This window comes from Mytilus californianus, unplaced genomic scaffold (assembly GCF_021869535.1).
Source record: "Mytilus californianus isolate M0D057914Y unplaced genomic scaffold, xbMytCali1.0.p SCAF_1, whole genome shotgun sequence".
Lineage (NCBI taxonomy): Eukaryota > Metazoa > Mollusca > Bivalvia > Mytilida > Mytilidae > Mytilus > Mytilus californianus.
This window is the reverse complement of record NW_026262581.1, coordinates 77,244,191-77,265,635: the sequence shown is the minus strand read 5'-3', so window position 1 is coordinate 77,265,635 and position 21,445 is coordinate 77,244,191. Positions and strand designations below refer to the sequence as shown.

Sequence of the window (21,445 nt, the reverse complement as noted above, 5' to 3'; positions counted from 1 at the left end):
TTTTCATGGTTCAGTGGTTATAGTTAAGTTTTTGTGTTTTGGTCTGTTTTTCTTATACTGTATGCAATAGGTCTACTATATTTGGTGTATGGAATGATTGTAAGGTGTACATGTCTAGCTGGCAGGTGTCATCTGACCTTGACCTCATTTTCATGGTTCAGTGGTCAAAGTTAAGTTTTTGAGTTTTGGTCTTTCTTTCTAATACTGCATGCAATAGGTCAGCTATATTTGGTGTATGGAATGATTGTAAGGTGTACATGTCTAGCTGGCAGGTGTCATCTTACCTTGACCTCATTTTCATGGTTCAGTGGTCAAAGTTAAGTTTTTGAGTTTTGGTCTTTTTTTCTAATACTATATGCAATAGTTCAACTATATTTGGTGTATGGAAATATTTTATGATCTATATGTCAGTCACGCAGGTTTTATTTGACCTTGACCTCATTTTCAAGGTTCATTGCTCAGTGTTAAGTTTTTGTGTTTTCGTCTGTTTTTCTTAAACTATAAGCAATAGGTCAACTATATTTGTTGTATGGAAGAATTGTTAGCTGTACATGCCTGCCTAGCATGGTTCATCTGACCTTGACCTCATTTTCATGGTTCATTGGTCAATGTTTACTTTACTTGGTTAATGTTAAGTTTATGTGACAGTTGTAATAAAGCTTTATATTTAGGACTATCATCAAAATAATATCAATGATTAGTAAAGAAGGCGAGACATTTCAGCGTGTGCACTCTTGTTAATTTTGGGTCCTGTTTTTATACGACCGCAAAAATTGAAAATTTTTTGGTCGTATATTGGTATGACGTTGGCGTCGTCGTCGTCGTCGTCGTCTGGCATCGTCCGAAGACACATTGGTTTTCGCACTCTAACTTTAGTTTAAGTGAATGGATCTCCATGAAATTTTACCATAAGGTTCAATACCATGAAAGGAAGGTTGGGATTGATTTTGGGGGTTATGGTACCAACAGTTAAGGAATTAGGGGCCAAAAAGGGGCCAAAAATAAGCATTTTTGTAACTTCCAGACAATAACTTGTGTGTAAGTGTATGGATCTCTCTGACATTGTACCACAAGGTTCCATATCACAAAGGGAAGGCTGTAATTGATTTTGGGGGTAATTGCCTCAAAATTTTAGGAATTAGGGGCCAAAAAAGGGGCAAAAAACAAGCATTTTTCTAGTTTCATGACAATAACTTGTGTGTAAGTGTTTGGATATTTCTGAAATTGTACTACAAGGTTCCATATCACAAAGGGAAAGCTGGAATTGAGTTTGGGGGTAATTGCCCGAAACGTTTAGGAATTGGGGACCAAAAAGGGGCCAAAAATAAGCATTTTTCTAGTTTCCAGACAATAACTTGTGTTCAAGTGTATGGATCTCTCTGAAATTGTACTGCAAGGTACCATACCACAAAGGGAAGGCTGGGATTGAGTTTGGGGGTGATGAATCATAAGGGGGTTCAAAAAATTTGGGGGGGGGGGATTTTTTTTTTTTCTTTTTTTTTCTTTTTTTCCTTTTTTTTTTCTTTTAAAATTTTCCATTTTAAGTTGGTTATTTCTGATTAATATTTAAAAGCAAATAATAATGATATGGTAGGAGATACACACCAAACAGGATGTGTAAATCATTATATAATAAGTATTGTGCAATAGCAAGAAATTTTCAATTGCACAGTATTGCACAATTGCAAGAAATCTTCAATTGCACAGTATTGCGCAATTGCAAGAAATCTTCAATTGCACAGTATTGCGCAATAGCAAGAAATATCCAATAGCACAATATTGCGCAATAGCAAGAAATTGTCAATTGTACAGTATTGCACAATAGCAAGAAATATTCAATTGCACAGTATTGTGCAAAAGAAGATACTTCGTATAAATTGCTTATTTCTTGATCAATTTCAATGGGGTTTTATTCTTGAATTCTTGGGGTTCTTTAATATGCTGAATCTAACCGTGTATTAAGTTTTTGGATTTTGGGCCCCGTTTTTAAATTGGTCCACATTGAGGTCCAAAGGGTCCAAAATTTAACTTTGTTTGATTTCATCAAAAATTGAATTATTGGGGTTCTTTGATATGCCAAATCTAACCGTGTATTTAGATTCTTAATTTTTGGTTCCGTTTTCAAATTGGTCTACATTAAGGTCAAAAGGGTCCAAAATTAAACTTAGTTTGATTTTAACAAAAATTGAATTTTTAGGGTTCTTTGATATGCTGAATCTAAACATGTATTTAGATTTTTGATTATGGGCCCAGTTTTCAAGTTGGTCCAAATCGGGGTCCAAAATTAAACTTTGTTTGATTTCAACAAAAATTGAATATATGGGGTTCATTGATATGCTGAATCTAACCATGTATTTAGATTTTTGATTTTTGGGCCCCTTTATCAACTTTGTCCACATTGAGGTCAAAAGTGTCCAAAATTAAACTTTGTTTGATTTCATCAAAAATTGAATTCTTGGGGTTCTTTGATATGCTGAATCTAACCATGTATTTAGATTTTTTATTTGTGGACCCGCTATCAAATTGGTTCATATTGAGGTCAAAAGGGTCCAAAATTAAACTTTGTTTGATTTCATCAAAAATTGAATTATTGGGGTTCTTTGATATGCCAAATCTAACCGTGTATTTAGATTTTTAATTTTGGGTCCCGTTTTTAAATTGGTCTACATTAAGGTCCAAAGGGTCCAAAATTAAACTTAGTTTGATTTAAACAAAAATTGAATTCTTGGGGTTCTTTGATATGCTGAATCTAAACATGTGTTTAGATTTTTGATTATGGGCCCAGTTTTCAAGTTGGTCCAAGTTGGGGTCCAAAATTAAACTTTGTTTGATTTCAACAAAAATTGAATATATGGGGTTCTTTGATATGCTGAATCTAAACATGTATTTAGATTTTAGATTTTTGGCCCAGTTTTCAAGTTGGTCCAAATGTGGGTCCAAAATTAAACTTTGTTTGATTTCAACAAAAATTGAATATATGGGGTTCTTTGATATGCTGAATCTTACCATGTATTTAGATTTTTTATTTTGTGGGCCCGCTATCAAATTGGTTCATATTGAGGTCAAAAGGGTCCAAAATTAAACTTTGTTTGATTTCATCAAAAATTGAATTATTGGGGTTCTTTGATATGCCAAATCTAACCATATTTTTAATTTTGGGTCCCGTTTTTTAAATTAAGGTCCAAAGGTTCCAAAATTAAACTTAGTTTGATTTTAACAAAAATTGAATTCTTGGGGTACTTTGATATGCTGAATCTAAACATGTGTTTAGATTTTTGATTATGGGACCAGTTTTCAAGTTTGTCCAAGTTGGGGTCCAAAATTAAACTTTGTTTGATTTCAACAAAAATTGAATATATGGGGTTCTTTGATATGCTGAATCTAGCCATGTATTTTGATTTTGGACATTGGACCATAATAGGTAAATTAAAAAAATTGAAGTTCTTAGACCACATTCTTTCTGTGTCAGAAACCTATGCTGTGTCAAATATTTAATCACAATCCAAATTCAGAGCTGTATCAAGCTTGAATGTTGTGTCCATACTTGCCCCAACTGTTCAGGGTTGGACCTCTGCGGTCGTATCAAGCTGCGCCCAGCAAAGCATTTTATTTAAATTGGTCTACATTAAGGTCCAAAGGGTCCAAAATTAAACTTAGTTTGATTTTAGCAAAAATTGAATTCTTGGGGTTCTTTGATATGCTGAATCTAAACATGTGTTTAGATTTTTGATTATGGGCCCAGTTTTCAAGTTTGTCCAAGATAGGGTCCAGTATTTAAACTTTGTTTGATTTCAACAAAAATTGAATATATGGGGTTCTTTGATATGCTGAATCTAAACATGTATTTAGATTTTTGATTAATGGCCCAGTTTTCAAGTTGGTCCAAATTGGGGTCCAAAATTAAACTTTGTTTGATTTCAACAAAAATTGAATATATGAGGTTCTTTGATATGCTGAATCTAACCATGTATTTAGATTTTTTATTTGTAGGCTCCGCTATCAAATTGGTTCATATTGAGGTCAAAAGGGTCCAAAATTAAACTTTGTTTGATTTCATCAAAAATTGAATTATTGGGGTTCTTTGATATGCCAAATCTAACGGTGTTTTTAGATTTTTTAATTGGGTCCCGTTTTTTAAATTGGTCTTCATTGAGGTCCAAAGGGTCCAAAATTAAACTTAGTTTGATTTTAACAAAAATTGAATTCTTGGGGTTCTTTGATATGCTGAATCTAAACATGTGTTTAGATTTTTGATTATGGGCCCAGTTTTCAAGTTGGTCCAAGTTGGGGTCCAAAATTAAACTTTTTTGTTATTTCAACAAAAATTGAATATATGGGGTTTGTTTGATTTTAACAAAAATTGAATATATGGGGTTCTTTGATATGCTGAATCTAACCATGTATTTTGATTTTGGACATTGGACCATAATAGGTAAATTAAAAAAAATTCAAGTTCTTAGACCACATTCTTTCTGTGTCAGAAACCTATGCTGTGTCAAATATTTAATAACAATCCAAATTCAGAGCTGTATCAAGCTTGAATGTTGTGTCCATACTTGCCCCAACTGTTCAGGGTTCGACCTCTGCGGTTGTAACAAGCTGCGCCCCAGCGAAGCATTTTATTGTTATTATTTTGAATATTATTATAGATATATATAAACTGTAAGCAGCAATAATGTTCAGCAAAGTAAGATCTACAAAAAAGTTAATATGACCATAATTGTCAATTGACCCCTTAAGGAGTTATTGCCCTTTAAAGACAATTTTACACAATTTGTTCATCAAGTTTGCTAACATTTAAAAATCTTCTCCTCTGAAATACAGGTGAGCGATTCAGGCTCTTGAGAGCCTCTTGTTTTTATAAATTTCAGATTTTACGGGGTGTTATTCATTAAAAAAGGGGGATTTTCCAGTTTTCGGACAATAACTCAAAAATGCTTTCAGCAGTTTTCATGAAACTTTGGCAATTTGTTTATATTTATTGACGTAGGCTCCTTTTCGATTTTTATAAATTTCAGATTTTACATTTACTAGTTATGGGGTTTTATTCATTAAAAAAGGGGGATTTTCCAGTTTTTGGACAATATCCTTAGAGTGCTTTGAGCAGTTTTCATTAAACTTTGGTGACTGATTTATATCTATTAAGATAACCTCCCTTTAGTTTTTTATAAATTTCGAATATGACATTGAGAAGTTATTGAACTTTATTCTTTGAAAACGTGACGGGCTTATCATGCGCTCATGGCGCAGCTGTTTATTGATGAAGTTAAAGTCCAATCAACTTGAAACTTTGTACACATGTTTCCTATGATATTTCAAGAGGGTATGCTCAATTAGTGTTTGTACTAATTGAGCATACCCTCTTGAAATAAAGATTATTATTATTATTATATGATCTTTCTAATTTTAATGCCAAATTAGAGTTTTGACTCCAATTTCACGGTCCAGACTGATCATAGAAAATGATAGTGCAAGTGGGGCATCCATGTACTACGGGCATATTCTTGTTATGTAATATATTGAACACTTGAAATGCAAGACACTCAATGACCTTACATGTATGCCCTTATTTTTTTTTTTTTTAAATAAATGTGTGGTTTAAGGACCATCATTTGGCAGTGCCAGCTTTTCACATCTTTTGCTTGCCCTGAGTATTTGACTCTAAATCTGTTCCTTTTCCTACAAGTCCATATTGATCACAAATCAGATTATGCACCCATGGTGCTTTTGTAATTTTTATGGTTTAATCACAGTTATTTCCAGTTAAAGTTCCTGTAAAGTTTCATTCAGGACGCTATCTTGCAATTTTTTTAGCTCAACACTACAGTTCATATAAAAGTGGGTGGCTATTTTTTATAACCCATGAGACAAAGTTGTAAAGGGTATGATATTTTTGTCCTGTTGGTTAATCATCACTTTGTTGTTGCCATACTAGCACCTTCAACTTTAGTAAGATACCCTATGAATTTAAAAAATAAAGGTTACAACTTATCAAAACCATGGATGAGTTCAATAATCAGAAAATCTACAAGGGTGAACCTTTCTTCTAGAGGGGAATTTAAAAAATATTCCATTCTAATTCTTGTCTCTGGGATAGTGCATTCATTTCCTTTTTAGAACCTCTTCAAATTTGTATAAAGGTTTCTTAAGATATCCCATATCAATTATGTGGGGTGTGGGCTATGTGAGCTTGCTCACTAACACTTCTTTCCATTACATTAGGCATAAAAATTAGTTGATTGATACAGTATCTTGGAAACATCATTTTTGACTCAGACGATTGGTCAATGATGATCATATGATTTTTCAAGGAGATATTAATATTTGAATTTATAGAGGTCATTGTTGCTATATATTGCAGAGGAAAGGAAATATATGAATGTATTCCAAAGATTGAATGATACTGTTAATGAAGAAATATGAATTATTTAGAATTTCTCGCACAAGGTGAAAATAATGCTTTTGATTCCTAACTTTAGGCTATATTTCATAGAAACAAGCAGTAACAGAAAATAAAACTTTCGTTTTTGTCGAGCCTGTGACTTTTGTCTCAGAAAGCTCGACATAGGGATAGTGATCCGGCGGCGGCAGCGTTAGCTAACTTCTTAAAAGCTCTATATTTTCCAAGGTGGAAGACCTGGATGCTTCATACTTTGTATATAGTTGCCTTATGTTATGAAGTTTCCGTCTGTTATATTTTCATTGTCCATGACCTCATTTTCATGGTTCAGTTACTACTTGAAAAAAAAGTTAAGATTTTTTGTAATGTTAATTTCTCTCTTATTATGAGTAAAAGGATAACTATATTTAATATGTGCTTACCTTGCAAGGTCCTCATGCCCGTCAGACAGTTTTCATCTGACCTCGACCTCATTTCATGGATCAGTGAACAAGGTTAAGTTTTCATGGTCAAGTCCATATATCAGATACTATAAGCAATAGTTCTTCTTTATCTGGTGTATGGAATGATTGTAAGGTGTACATGTCCAACTGGCAGGTGTCATGTGACCTTGACCTCATTTTCATTGTTCAGTGGTTAAAGTCAAGTTTTTGTGTTTTGGTCTTTTTTTTTCTTATACTATATGCAATAGGTCATCTATATTTGGTGTATGGAAATATTTTACAATGTACATGTCAGTCTGGCAGGTTTTATTTGACCTTGACCTCATTTTCACAGTTCATTGCTCAGTGTTTAGTTTTGTGATTTGGTCTGTTTTTCTTAAACTATAACCAATAGGTCAACTATGTTGTATGGAATGATTGTAAGGTGTATATGTCTGTCTGGCAGGTATCATCTGACCTTGACCTCATTTTCATGGTTTATTGGTCAATGTTGAGATTTCCTGGTTAAGTTTGTTTTTTAGGTACTATAAGCAATAGGTCAACTATATTTAATGCATAGATTGATTGTAAGGTTTACATGTTTGTCCGGCATGGTTCATCTGACCTTGACCTTATTTTCATGGTTCATTGGTCAATGTTTAGTTTTCTTGTTTAAGTCTGTTTTGTAGAAACTATAAGCAATAGGTCAACTTGTTATTTGGTGTATTGAATGATTGTAATGTGTACATGTATTTCTGGTTGGTTTATCTGACCTTGACCTCATTTTCTTGGACTATGTTATGTTTATGTGATACTTTTAGTAAAGCTTTATATTTAGGACTATCAACATTAAATCAATGGTCAGTAAAGAAGGCGAGACATCTCAGCGTGTGCACTCTTGTTTTAAAAGACTTTATGAGGATTCTCTCATTTAAAGTCTTCATGAGAAATTTTCCCAAACTAATTGATGTAAACTCACTTAATGCAGCCTATTTATTTGATCATTGCGGCCACCCTCAACAAATTCTTTGTTTGATGTTACCTACCCATGCCTTTTAGGGTTGGGTAGGTAGGTTGAGATTTATTTTTTTTTGTTTTTGCCAACAACACAAGTTTCATGTTTTAGACAAGAAAACAATGTTAGAGCATGAAAAAAAAACTTAAAAAAAAAAATTTGAAACGATTAATGTGTCATAAAATTTTTCGGGTAGGTACACTGTAGGCAACATCAAACAATCTTAATTTTATTTTTGGCCTGAGGATGTAGAAATTTTCTAGTTCTTATGTTACAACCTTCAACCTTGTGAATTGACATTTAAATATCTTTAAAATTTGCATGATATTTATTATTAGCAACTGGTCTTACTGGAATTTCTTGTTTCAGAGCTTCACTGTATTAAACTAGAATTACCTCCCATTGAACATAATTTCTTCTCTTTTATAGGTAACAAGCTTGGGGAAGTCAGAGGATTAACATACTATTGCCATAAAGAGTAAGTAAATTAAATAATAGAAATGTCGTGCTGCGATGATAAAAGTGCAGATATTAAATTGCAGATTATGGTAATAAAAGTTTCTCCTACCATGATTTTATGTCATACATAATGCATTACATATTTTAGTTTGATGTTTAATCTTGTAGACATTTATGAATGTATAGGCATTTATTGATCATATCTTTTGTTCCATAAACTGATGAAGTGTTGATTGGGGCTTCAAAATCATTTTGAATGCAGTCCTCCTTAATTGATTGGAAAGATGAAGTTAACTTTATTGTGTGAACACTTTCCAAGATAACTTTTTTTATAAGTATAGGTATTTTAACATGTTTAGGGAAGTTCAAAGTGAAAGAAGAACTGAAAGTTAACTGAATTTATAGAGTTCCCTTAGTCACAGAAATCAGTAGACTTTAAGAATGGTGATCCAAATGATCTTTGTTTTTAGAATTATTGATATTCATAGCATGAAAACTATTTTTATTTTAGAGAGTTCTTTAGAGTCACTGAATTTTATAGTGTAATATCTATGCTCAGCCTAAAGAATTCCTTTGAATGAATGATATCTATAGTAAGAAGAAAGCTGATCCTAGTGATGTTCTTTAGAGTCACTGGTATCTATAGCTAAAACAAAAAAAACTCTCTATAGGGTTCCTTAGAGTCATTGATATATATAGCTTAAAAACTATGCTCTCTCTATAGGGTTCCTAAGAGTCATTGATATATATAGCTTAAAAACTATGCTCTCTCTATAGAGTTCCTTAGAGTCACTGATATCTATAGCTTAAATACTATGCTTTATATATAGGGTTCCTTAGCGTCACTAATATCTAAAGCCTAATATTATGCTCTATCTAGAGAGTTCCTTAGAGTCACTGAAATATAAAGCCTAAACACTATGCTCTATCTAGAGAGTTCCTTAAAGTCACTGAATTTAATAGTGTAAAATCTATGCTCAGCCTACAGAATTTTTTTGAATGAATGATATCTGTAGTAAGAAGAAAGCTGATCCTAGTGATGTTCTGATATCTATAGCTTTAAAACTATGCTCATCTATAGCTTAAAAACTATGCTCTATCTATAGGGTTCTTTAGAGTCACTGATATTTATAGCTTAAAAACTATGCTCTATCTATAGGGTTCTTTAGAGTCACAGATATCTATAGCTTAAAAACTATGCTCTATCTATAGGGTTCCTTAGAGTCGCTGATATCTAAAGCTTAAAAACTAAGCTCTATCCATAGGGTTCCTTAGAGTCCCTGATATCTATAGCTTCAGAATTATGCTCTATCTATTGGGTTCCTTAGAGTCCCTGATATCTAAAGCTTAAAAACTATGCTCTATTTATAGGGTTCCTCAGAGTCACTGATATCTATAGCTTAAAAACTATGCTCTATCTATAGGGTTCCTTAGAGTCACTGATATTGATAGCTTAAAAACTATATATGCTCTATCTTTAGGGTTCCTTAGAGTCACTGATATATAAAGCCTAAACATTATGCTCTATTTAGAGAGTTCCTTAGAGTCACTGATATCTTAAGCCTAAACACTATGCTCTATATAGAGGGTTCCTTAGAGTCACTGATATCTATATCCTAAAAATAATACTCTATCTAGAGAGTTCCTTAGAGTCACTGATATCTAAAGCCTAAACACTATTCTCTATTGTACTATTATGGACCAAAAATAAAGAAAATTTGTTGGGTGTTGACCCCAGTGGTCAGTTGTAAACTGAGATAAGTTATATTTATAAGATAAGATATAGTTTACATAAACACTATGCTCTATCTAGAGAGTTCCTTAAAGTCACTGAATTTAATAGTGTAAAATCTATGCTCAGCCTACAGAATTTTTTTGAATGAATGATATCTGTAGTAAGAAGAAAGCTGATCCTAGTGATGTTCTGATATCTATAGCTTTAAAACTATGCTCATCTATAGCTTAAAAACTATGCTCTATCCATAGGGTTCTTTAGAGTCACTGATATTTATAGCTTAAAAACTATGCTCTATCTATAGGGTTCTTTAGAGTCACAGATATCTATAGCTTAAAAACTATGCTCTATCTATAGGGTTCCTTAGAGTCGCTGATATCTAAAGCTTAAAAACTATGCTCTATTTATAGGGTTCCTCAGAGTCACTGATATCTATAGCTTAAAAACTATGCTCTATCTATAGGGTTCCTTAGAGTCACTGATATTGATAGCTTAAAAACTATATATGCTCTATCTTTAGGGTTCCTTAGAGTCACTGATATATAAAGCCTAAACATTATGCTCTATTTAGAGAGTTCCTTAGAGTCACTGATATCTTAAGCCTAAACACTATGCTCTATATAGAGGGTTCCTTAGAGTCACTGATATCTATATCCTAAAAATAATACTCTATCTAGAGAGTTCCTTAGAGTCACTGATATCTAAAGCCTAAACACTATTCTCTATTGTACTATTATGGACCAAAAATAAAGAAAATTTGTTGGGTGTTGACCCCAGTGGTCAGTTGTAAACTGAGATAAGTTATATTTATAAGATAAGATATAGTTTACATAAACATTATGCTCTATTTAGAGAGTTCCTTAGAGTCACTGATATCTTAAGCCTAAACACTATGCTCTATCATGAGTGTTCCTTAGAGTCATTGATATCTATATCCTAAAAATAATACTCTATCTAGAGAGTTCCTTAGAGTCACTGATATCTAAAGCCTAAACACTATTCTCTATTGTACTATTATGGACCAAAAATAAAGAAAATTTGTTGAGTGTTGACCCCAGTGGTCAGTTGTAAACTGAGATAAGTTATATTTTAATATTGTAATGAAATGGTTGATCCCAATAGTATATATATTACAATTTGTACAAGACATGACCTTATGTTGCCCAAGGAATGTATTAGTTAGTATAAAGAATTTTGATAACATCATTATTAGAAAGGCAGTCAGTAGTTATCATTGTGTTCGCCAGATGCTGAAGCCTTCAAGATGTATATTGATCAGTATTTTATTGATTATTAACTGTATGTATTGTAATTAAACGTATATTAATTTTGCTGATTAATTAAGGATGCATAGAAACCCCTGTGAGGTGCCCATAAATTCCTGTGATAAAGATCACAAGATATAATGTTACTGACTAAGATAATAAGATTATATTACAATATACCATATTGTCATAGATACATGTGTTCTTATGAATAATGAAAAAATGTAAGCATTTATTGATAGTCTTGAATTTTGCCCCTTTTGGTACCCCTCATTGGCAGGAACAATTTCTCCCTGACATTGGGAAGTGTAATACACAGAATTGACAGGAATTACTACCACAATAAGATCACAATTGGTTTCCATAGCAAAATGTACAAGCTAGGTTGCACATTTCTACAATAGTTGGGAAGTATATGTGTATTTTATCCACCAACATTTTTTCTGTGTATAATTTAGTGGTGTATAGGCAATGACCAGTGAAAGTGTATATTGATTGTACAAACCAGCAGATTTTATGTTAATTTTATGTCAAGATTACCGTATTTTATATATCTATGGATTAATATTACACTGGTAAGTACTTCTTGTTATCATTACCTCCATAGAATTTGATGAGAGCATCATTTTATTTTGGCTGTGTGTTAAAAATAACACAAAATGTGTAACTATTGATTGATCTGTTATCTTGTAACAGGTTTTCCTTTACTAATGAGATTGACAACTCATAGCAAACTTCTTGTATCTACTTAATTTCTTAGGAAAATTAAAATATTAATTTTGATATTTGACAAGGAACATTTAGCCAGTAGGTTAATATTTCCAGGTTTACAACAGTGTAAGAAGATTGATATGGACGATTTAACTAGCTGATTAATTTGTAATGCAAAAACATGCTTTTGTCAACTCAAGTTGTATAGATAATGGGTGTTAGCTGTTAAATCTGTATTATTTGAACACTTTAGCTGCCAGTATCTCACAAAGATTGAATAATCAATCAAATAATTATCACAAACTGATTAACATAAAAGTTAAGTCCTTGAAGGTAACAGGTGTCACAAATCTGTTATAATATTGTAGTAAGGGTTTATTATAGTTTTCTCATAGTGACTGTATATAGAAAGTTTGTCGTCATCCATGATTAACGCCTTTGTTTCCTAGTATGTAAACAAGGGATGTCCTTGTTACAAATTTCGCAGTATTTTAAAGATTGGATTTCAGAAATCAGTGACCAATTTAAAGATTTTCTGTCGATCAACCTATAGATATTTACATCGGAATATTCATGCAAGAATAGTTTGCTTTGTCAGCGCAATAAGACTTCTTTCTATAGTATTTCAGATTGACGAAATACTATTTAATTTATTTAAGGTTGGCATTTAAATTGGATCCTATAGTATGGATTAATTTGGTCATTCATAAAAAGCATTCCTTCATTGTATCAATATTTGTATAGTATGATCTCGTAGAGGGAGAAGTTGAACTTAAATTATATAATTTATGATCATCAGTAATCTCCCTTTGACAGGAAAGAAAAAATATGGCTTCCTTGGAATTAAACTTTGATTATCTTGGAATTTAAAATCACTGGACTATAGATATATTATTCTGTTACCATCTTTCCAGGTAAAATATACTCACACTCATTTTAGGGAAAGGTAAATATACATTTTTCTTTCACAAATGCATAAGCAGCTGGGATGTTTATGTACATAAATTTTCTTCTTTAGATATATTTTTACTGTTAGGAATCTTGATTCTGAAAAACCATGCATTGATTTTATATCATAATTGTACTAATTATGGACCTTATGAAACATAACTATAGTTCAGTAGAAATACTTGGCTTTTTGGTTTGTGTAAGTTGTATACCTATAAGACAGAGATCTTATCCTTCAGCTGTATATAATGTGTATTCTAGGGATTAAAGAAAACAAACAAATGTGGAATAAAACAGATGGTTTTAGATTTATTTGATGGGTTTAAATGTAAAGTAAAGGTTAACCAGCCATGTTAATATATACATAAGTATAAGAGATTTCCTGTTTTTTTTATGTTAATATTGAAACAGAATTTTGTAGTCTTGTAGTCATTTTCAGTTCAGAGATAATTTGAGGGGGTAGCCCCCTTATGGAGCTACACAAATGGTTAATGCATAAATTTTATTACATGTTCCACTCCTAACATTGCCTAGTTTAGACCCCCCCCCCCTTTTCAGCGTCTGTATCTCAAAATTTGTAAAGAAACTTATAAAGAAAAAAGGCATTTTGTAATAACACTTTCAATGTGCAGGAAAACAACTTATTATAATGCTATGAATTTTTAAGGATTTTAATTGTACAAGACACCCATTTTCTGTCAAAATGAATGTAGCAAGTATTTGTCTTTAAATGTACCTGCAGTCATTGAAGTTAGAGACCAGTAATGTATATCTAATTTACGCCATTATATTATGGTTAATGCAAAATGATAGCGTTCAACAATTCAGAGAGGTTAGGGGAGACGGGGTAGATCCGAATTGCACCAACTCTGTACGTAGTTGTCAAACCAAATGGCTATACACAGGGCTAGTTGATTTTGTGTCCTAAATTTTCCATCATGAAACAGAAAGGGACAATAGATATATTGTGGACTGCTCAGGATCAATATATATAACTTACAGAAATAAAGTAATCAATGACTTGAAACAGATTATAACTATAATAAGAAAAGAGTGAAATCTATGTTTGGAAAGTAGCCATAATGCCAGTGGCTATAGATGAAGGAGAAACTTTGATGGTGATATCTCAACTTTGTAACAAATAGTGTGATGGGGAAAATTGGTTAATTGCCATCAAAAATTTACATACAGATGTGAAAAAAAGAAAAAGAATGCAGCCCAAAAAGATTTTATTAAAATTTTTAAAAATAGTGCTTTAAAAGTATAAATTGATGTTCACCTAGGTCTAGAATGGGAAGTCTTAAAAATTTTACAGTTGTGTTGTAACCATATGGTTTTAGGACATTTGCTGTAATTTTGACTATTGAGGGAGGTTGTTTTATCATTGGTGTTTTTAGGCTAATTGGGGTAAGTGGAATGTTTCTGAGGGAAGTTAAAGTATCTATTGATTGATAACACAGTCCATTATGTTGTTGGTCAGTTAAAATCTTTATTTTTTATGCCCCCGCAGTAGCGGTGGGTGCATTAAGTTTTACCCTTGTCCGACTGTACGTTCGTACGTCCATAAATTGGTTTCCGTTCTCTAACTTGAGTTTGCCTCAACCAAATGTTATGAAACTTATACACAATGCTTATTACCACAAAACACAGATCAAGTTTGAATTTTGGTGGCTTCACTTTAACCGTTCTATAGCTATGCCCCTTTATAAATGGAAAAATTACAAAATTTTTAGTTTCCGTTCTCTAACTTTAGTTTGCCTCAACCAAATGTTATGAAACTTATACACAATGTTAATTACCAAAAAACAAAGATCAAGTTTGAATTTTGGTGGCGTCACTTTAACTGCTCTAGAGTTATGCCCTTTAAAAATGGAAAAATTGCAAAATTTTTATTTTCTTCTAAATATCAAGTAATTTTTAAAATTTAAAAAGTTATCTTCCTTTGTCCATGAGTATAGTTGAATCAACTACAATCAATGCTTTATACAATGCAATGTTTAATTTTGACTTCCACTGATAAAACACAGATCAAGTTGAATTTGGGAAGTGTCACTTTAACCATTATTGAGTTATGCCCCTTTATAAATCGAAAGATTGCAAAATTTTTAGTTTCCATTCTGTAACTTAAGTTTGCCCCAACCAAACATTATGAAACCTATACACAATATTCATTACCACAAAACTTAGATCAAGTACAAATTTTTTGTTTCCGTTCTCTAACTTTAGTTTGTCTCAACCAAATGTTATAAAACTTATACACAACCGTTCTAGAGTTATGCGTGTTTACAAATAGAAAAATTGCTGAATTTTTAGTTTCTGTTCTCTACTTAAGTTAGCCTCAACCAAATGTTATGAGACTTACACACAATGCTTATTACCACAAAAACTCAGATCAAGTTCAAATTTGGATAGCGTCACTTTTACCGTTCTTCAGTTTTGTCCCTTTATAACTATATGCTTTGCAAGCGGGGGCATCATCTGTGTCCACATGTGGACACTATCCACATTTATTTTCTAAACTGTTTCGTGTCTTCCAATGAAAAAATTAAATGTCTTATGAATTAAAAGATTTATAACTTCGGCATTGAGTGTAGTGGTGGTTTGATTGAAACTCATGTTTTATAGAAGTTTCAATAATTTTTTTGTATGACTAAACACAATTGTGGAATACCAACTCCTACAAATAATGAATAAGTCGATTGTAATGCATTGTCAGAGATAATAATGTAACAGTTATGTTTTCATGGTTAAACTTTGTTTCTGAAATACTATAAGTAATAGGTCAACTATATTTGGTATGGAATGATTGTAAGATGTACATGTCTGTGTAGCAGTGTTCATATGACCTTGACCTCATTTTCATATAGTTCATTGGTCAACCTAAAGCTTCCGTGGTTAGGTGTTTCTCAGATTAGCCAAAAGATCAATTGTATTCACTGTATGGAATGATTCCTAGATGTACTGTCATTGTGACTGTTGGTCTGGCAGAGTTCATCTGATCTTGACCTCAGTTTCATGATTCATGGATAATGTTAAGTTTAAAACCTTTATCTGAAAGACTTTCAATATAAAATTCCATCATGATCAATGAAACAGGTGAGACGTTTTACAAATTTTGACACAAATAAATAACATGCAAGAATAAGAATTTTTTAATGGCTTCTAATTTAAAATTATAGGATTGATACCACAATTTATGAAAAAGACATTATATAAATGTAAACACACAAATACATATATCTATCAACATATGTATATAAATCAAAATAACCCCTCTAAGATAAAGATAAAAAGAAAATATTATAGTTTGTAGTATTATTGTTTTTGTATAATTGGGTGTCTCTCTGATGAGATGGTACTGCTAAAATATTTATTAACAAGAAGACACATTTTACTACTCAGTTTTGACACTCAATAGGTATGTCTATAATATACAAAACAAAAACACAAAATGCAACCAGAAAGGAAAAAGAGTTGTAACCATTGGTAGATAAGGGAATGACACTGGTTTGATTGCCAATGAAACAACTATCCACCAAAGACCAAAGGACAAGGAGTTTAAACAACTATAGGTCACCATATGGCCTTCAACAATGAGCAAAAATCACACCATACATTAAGCTATAAAAGGTCTATGCCAGTCTGCACCATTAGCCACTAGTCAGATGCCCCAGACAAGTTAAATTTTATTCGGACTAATTAAAGTATTTGCAAATATTTGTTTATAAACATAAGAAAATTGTCGGAATATTAGTCTTCGATCTAGTAGTTGGAAAAGATTTTGGTGCAGACTGCTATGCATGACAAAAAATATGAAACAATGACTGTTTAGTATAACATTTGTTTATTATAGACAATTACCGACATTCCTTCCTAATTACAGGGAGAGATTTGTGATGAGGAAGATAACGTAGACTACTGTTCAACCTTTGATTGGGGTTGTGATGTTGTTTCTGTTTTGTCAAGGGTGATATCATTTGATACATATCACTACATGTTCAGCTTCTGTTGGAGGGGGTGTTAGATAAGTACTGTATAGGCATTCTATCATTATTACATTAGTCATTCTATCATTTGATGATGAAAGCCATATTGTGCACTAGATCATACAACTATCTGGCTTTCCTTTTTTTTTTTTCTATCTATTTTTCTAGATTTAACTGAAATTTATATACATGTACTTAGTTTGAAATTTAACTAAATATTGTTAGATCTGCAAATTTGTGTTTGCAAATTTTTCTTCTCTCAGTCGACAGTGTGATTAGAACCACTGCTGTAACATTATCAGCACCACCACCTGCACTGTGTCTAGTGCTTTAGACCACTCAGCCAACTCTAAGACAATGTATATATACTTCTTTATGACAATTTGGTGTCTCTTAATTCTCGGGAGAATACTGAATATATATTGAGTGGATTTCAATATTGGAACTTTCAACATGAGAAAATATGTAGTACACAACAGGAAATAGTATAAATTCACATCATATATATATATACATGCATATATTGAAAATGAGATATTTTTAGGCAAATATTATATTAGGATTACATGGTCATCAGATATAGGAAGTGATATATATGTATGTTGACTTCTTGTCTAGATAAATACATCATCAGTTAATTAATCACATGTGTGTTAGTAGTGTATTAATATGGGGGAGGAACTCAGTGTAGGTAAGAGGAGGATTGTTTTGAATACTGTCATAAACTGAGGTACATGTAAATTAATTGATTTTATATGCCCGTTTACGGGAGGTATTATGGTATACCGTTGTCTGTCTGTCTGTCCGTCGTCAACACTACGGACAATAACTCAAAAACGCTCTCACCAATTGTCATGAAACTTTGGGGAATTGTTTATATCTATTGATGCAGTTTTTGGCTTATATCTCTGAAACTAAAGCATTCAGAGTAAATCTGACAGGGTAAAAATGTTTATCAGGTTTAGATCTGTCTGCTGTAAAATTTTCAGACAAATCAGACAACTCGTTGTTGGGTTGCTGCCCTTGAATTGGTAATTTTAAGGAAATTTTGCAGTTATTTGTTATTATCTTGAATATTATTATAGATAGAGATAAACTGTAAACAGCAATAATGTTCAGCAAAGTACGATCTACAAATAAGTCAATATGACCAAAATTGTCAATTGGCCCATTAAGGAGTTATTGCCCTTTATAGTCAATTTTTTCGTAAATGTTTGTAATCTTTTACAAAAACTTCTCCACTTAATCTACTGGGCCAAAAAGAATTAAACTTAACCACAATTTTCAATAGGGTATCTTGATTGAAAAATGTATCCGATGACCCTCACTCACTGTCATCCTACCAACATGGCTAAGGAAAAATTGTAAAAAAAACAATTTCAAATGGTCACAACTTGAAAACCAATTTAAATAATGATAAGGGGTCTTCAGTAACTATTGTTAGATTAAAATAGGATGACCTGCTTTCAATTTAACTACTGGGCCAAATTAAACCAAACTTGGCCTCAGTCATTATTAGGGTATCTAATACTATTTATTATGATTTTAACCTTATTTTACATGATTTCCAAAAACACAGTAGATACAGGTGATCGACACAGGCTCTTGAGAGCCTCTAGTTTTTTTTATGTCTTTTTATTATATTCCAGGGTTTTACATTATAAAGAGACTGGCCCTGGAAGGCTCTATCATCACTTATTATCTTGTTACATGTAGGTCTTTAACAAAATCCACTGCATTTTAAACCAGTCTACTTGAATTGGTAAAACAATCTGTTATTGTATGTGCCCTTTGCTTTACCATGTTCAGATATTAGAACAAAAAAAATAAAACTTTTAACCTGCAAGAACATCTTGTCTAAGTGGAGGTGTTTTATACTAATTACTGGTGATGAAAAAGGTTCTGTATATTTTTATAATAGCCTCACTTACCTACTGATTACTGATGTAGAAGAAAGTATGTGGTGCATTAAACACAAACAGATGGTTTTTACATACTGACTTATCTCACAGACCTTGAACAATGGTTCGTAAGGTTGTGTAAGGATACAGCTTATTTGTTGAGCAGTAGTCGCAACAGTAAAACCTGCAATCAGAGTAAACCACATCTCTTTGGCCAGTCCTTCTGTCTTATAGATGTTGCTACAGTAAAACCTCCAGCCAGAGAATACAGACATCTCTTTGGCCAGTCCTTATGTTTTATAGCTGTCGCTACAGTAAAACCTCCAGCCAGAGAATACAGACCTTTCTTTGACCAGCCCCTCTTATGTCTTTTAGCTGTCGCTACAGTAAAACCTCCAGCCAGAGAAGATAGACTTCTTTCTAGAGAGTACTTAACTTTCTCTAAATTATTGAATCTCATACATTAATATGTGATCTTCTGGTAGATATATTTCCTACATTTCTTGTTAAACTATCCAATCACCTTCTGCTCTTTTTTTCAAGATCTATAATTTTTGATAGAAAATGTATTCAATCCATTCTTGAAATGGAGTACTGTCTTCACTTCTGATAAGAGTGTCTTCTTTGCTTCTGATGGATGTCTTTGTTATGACAACATCCCATCCACTTTTGATTGTGTTACATCCCTTCCTCATCTAAAATAGATTTAACCTCCCACTTTGGATTATAGAGGATATCCTTCCACTTCTGAATTTAGAATCCCTTCCCATCCTGAGAGGGGTTTACATTGATTTTAAATGCCCATAAATATGTTTTTTATTTTTATGTTATTTTTTTTTTTGGGGGGGGGGGGGAGGGAGGGGGTCATTTGAAAATTAAAGGGCTTATATAATATAACATGTAGAACATCCTTTGGGTCAAATTAGATTTTCACTTACACAATAGTAAATTTTACTACATATAATTTGTTTGCCTTTTGGTGAATATATTTTCTTTTGCTTTAGCAATACAAAATAGTGGAATTCATGTAAAAATCAAATGTTCTGACTCTTCTACATTGCCTATTTACAACAGCATCATCACTGCAAGTGTCAGTGGGACTTTTGATTAGAGTATAATCCCTTCCATTTCTGATTATAGGACACTTTCCACTGCTTATAGGGGTATTGTTTTCTCCAGTATCCCATTCTATTTCACAATACTGTACTAGAGAATATTATTTATATTTCAATTTTCGTCATCACCATTTCTAATCACATTTACTCTGCTTTATAGAAAATTTTCAGATCTCCAATACCTCTTGGGATTAACTTATGGAAATGGCTTTTTTTTCCCCTCAACTACTTGAAATTGAAATGCCTCATTTGCAATAATTTGTAAATGAATAAATAGAATGACAAGCTGTTGAAATAAATAAGTGGGTGGGGTATTATAGCACAACACTCACATGTATGTCATTGTATGTACTTCTCATTTACGGAACTTTAAACTGAAATAGATTTAATGCACCGCTTTACTGTCATCAATAAAATAAAAGATTATAGAACAGAAAGATGAAACTGAAAATGAAAATTTCTTGAATCTGTGGATTGTTTTAGATATAATCCTAAGATGAAACGATACAACACCTTATTGGATGAATCAGATATTCTCAGATTTCCTTTATTTAGTAAAACTATATGCTAATACTTTTTTCTTTCATTGTTTAAATGGCTTCTTCCTTATTCCAGACATGCAATAGTGTTATATACAAATAAAGAGATGTAGTATAAACTGATTGCCTGAACTATCCACCAGAGACCAAAAGGACAAGGATGTTAACAAGTATAGGTCAGAGTACTGCCTTCAACAATGAGCAAAACCCATACAGATAGTATTAGCTAAAAAAAGACACAGGAAGGACAAAATATAAATCAAGTCAAAAGAGAAAAAACAATGGCCTGATTTATTATAAAAACAACAAAAGAAAGAGATCTGTATTACAAATATACAAAAATGCCTTTTAAAAGACAAAAACACAAGGTTCTCATCTAAGTATACTCTCATTTACTGAAAGACAACTGAAAAATGAACAATGTTTTTCCATTTATTAATAAACTATGTTTTCACATTTTCCCATTATACTCATAAACATCATTTCTATGCACAGATGATGATGATTGCACTATCTGGAATAATCTTCTTTCAGGTACAAATGTACATGACTCAAAGTGTTGAAAGCTAAATACATTTAAGATCAACAAAACATAAAAGAGCACACTTCCCCCCTTAATAAAAAATAGAATGTTTTGTTAAAATTTTCCTGCTAAAGTAAGTTTTGGTATTAGTAAATTTGATCCGATCTGTTATACAGAATTGAAACTGAATTCCTGTGAAAGAACCATTCCTATTCATGTTGATAACATTTTCCAGTCCTATGTGTCAATACATTGTTATAGTTATGCCACTTAATTTTTATGTACCTGCAACTAAAAGTTGGGGGGTTTATTGTTTTACCCCTGTCTGTCCGTCCGTCCGTCCCATTATGGGTATATAGTTATTCCGCATAACTCCTCCTACAGTTTGAATCCTAGGAAGTTTTCACTTTGCTGACTGTTTGTACA

At 32.2% G+C, this 21,445-nt stretch overlaps 1 protein-coding gene and 1 long non-coding RNA gene across 13 annotated transcripts in view; one reads left to right on the top strand and one right to left on the bottom strand.

Moving 5' to 3' along the window:
- The window catches only part of LOC127724284 (plasma membrane calcium-transporting ATPase 2-like), a 145,802-nt gene that overhangs the window by 30,085 nt on the left and 94,272 nt on the right, over positions 1-21,445 (top strand). For 8 of the 12 annotated variants that reach the window (XM_052231275.1, XM_052231280.1, XM_052231211.1 and 5 more), the window contains exon 3: positions 8,267-8,315. The gene's annotated coding sequence lies outside the window, so the exon portion shown is untranslated. Of the gene's footprint in view, positions 1-8,266; positions 8,316-11,582; positions 11,872-12,770; positions 12,922-21,445 lie in introns of those variants that run through there. The other 4 variants (XM_052231234.1, XM_052231245.1, XM_052231242.1 and 1 more) reach the window with 2 other exon arrangements.
- The window catches only part of LOC127724427 (uncharacterized), a 311,014-nt gene that overhangs the window by 288,657 nt on the left and 912 nt on the right, over positions 1-21,445 (bottom strand). The gene's annotated exons all lie outside the window — the stretch shown is intronic.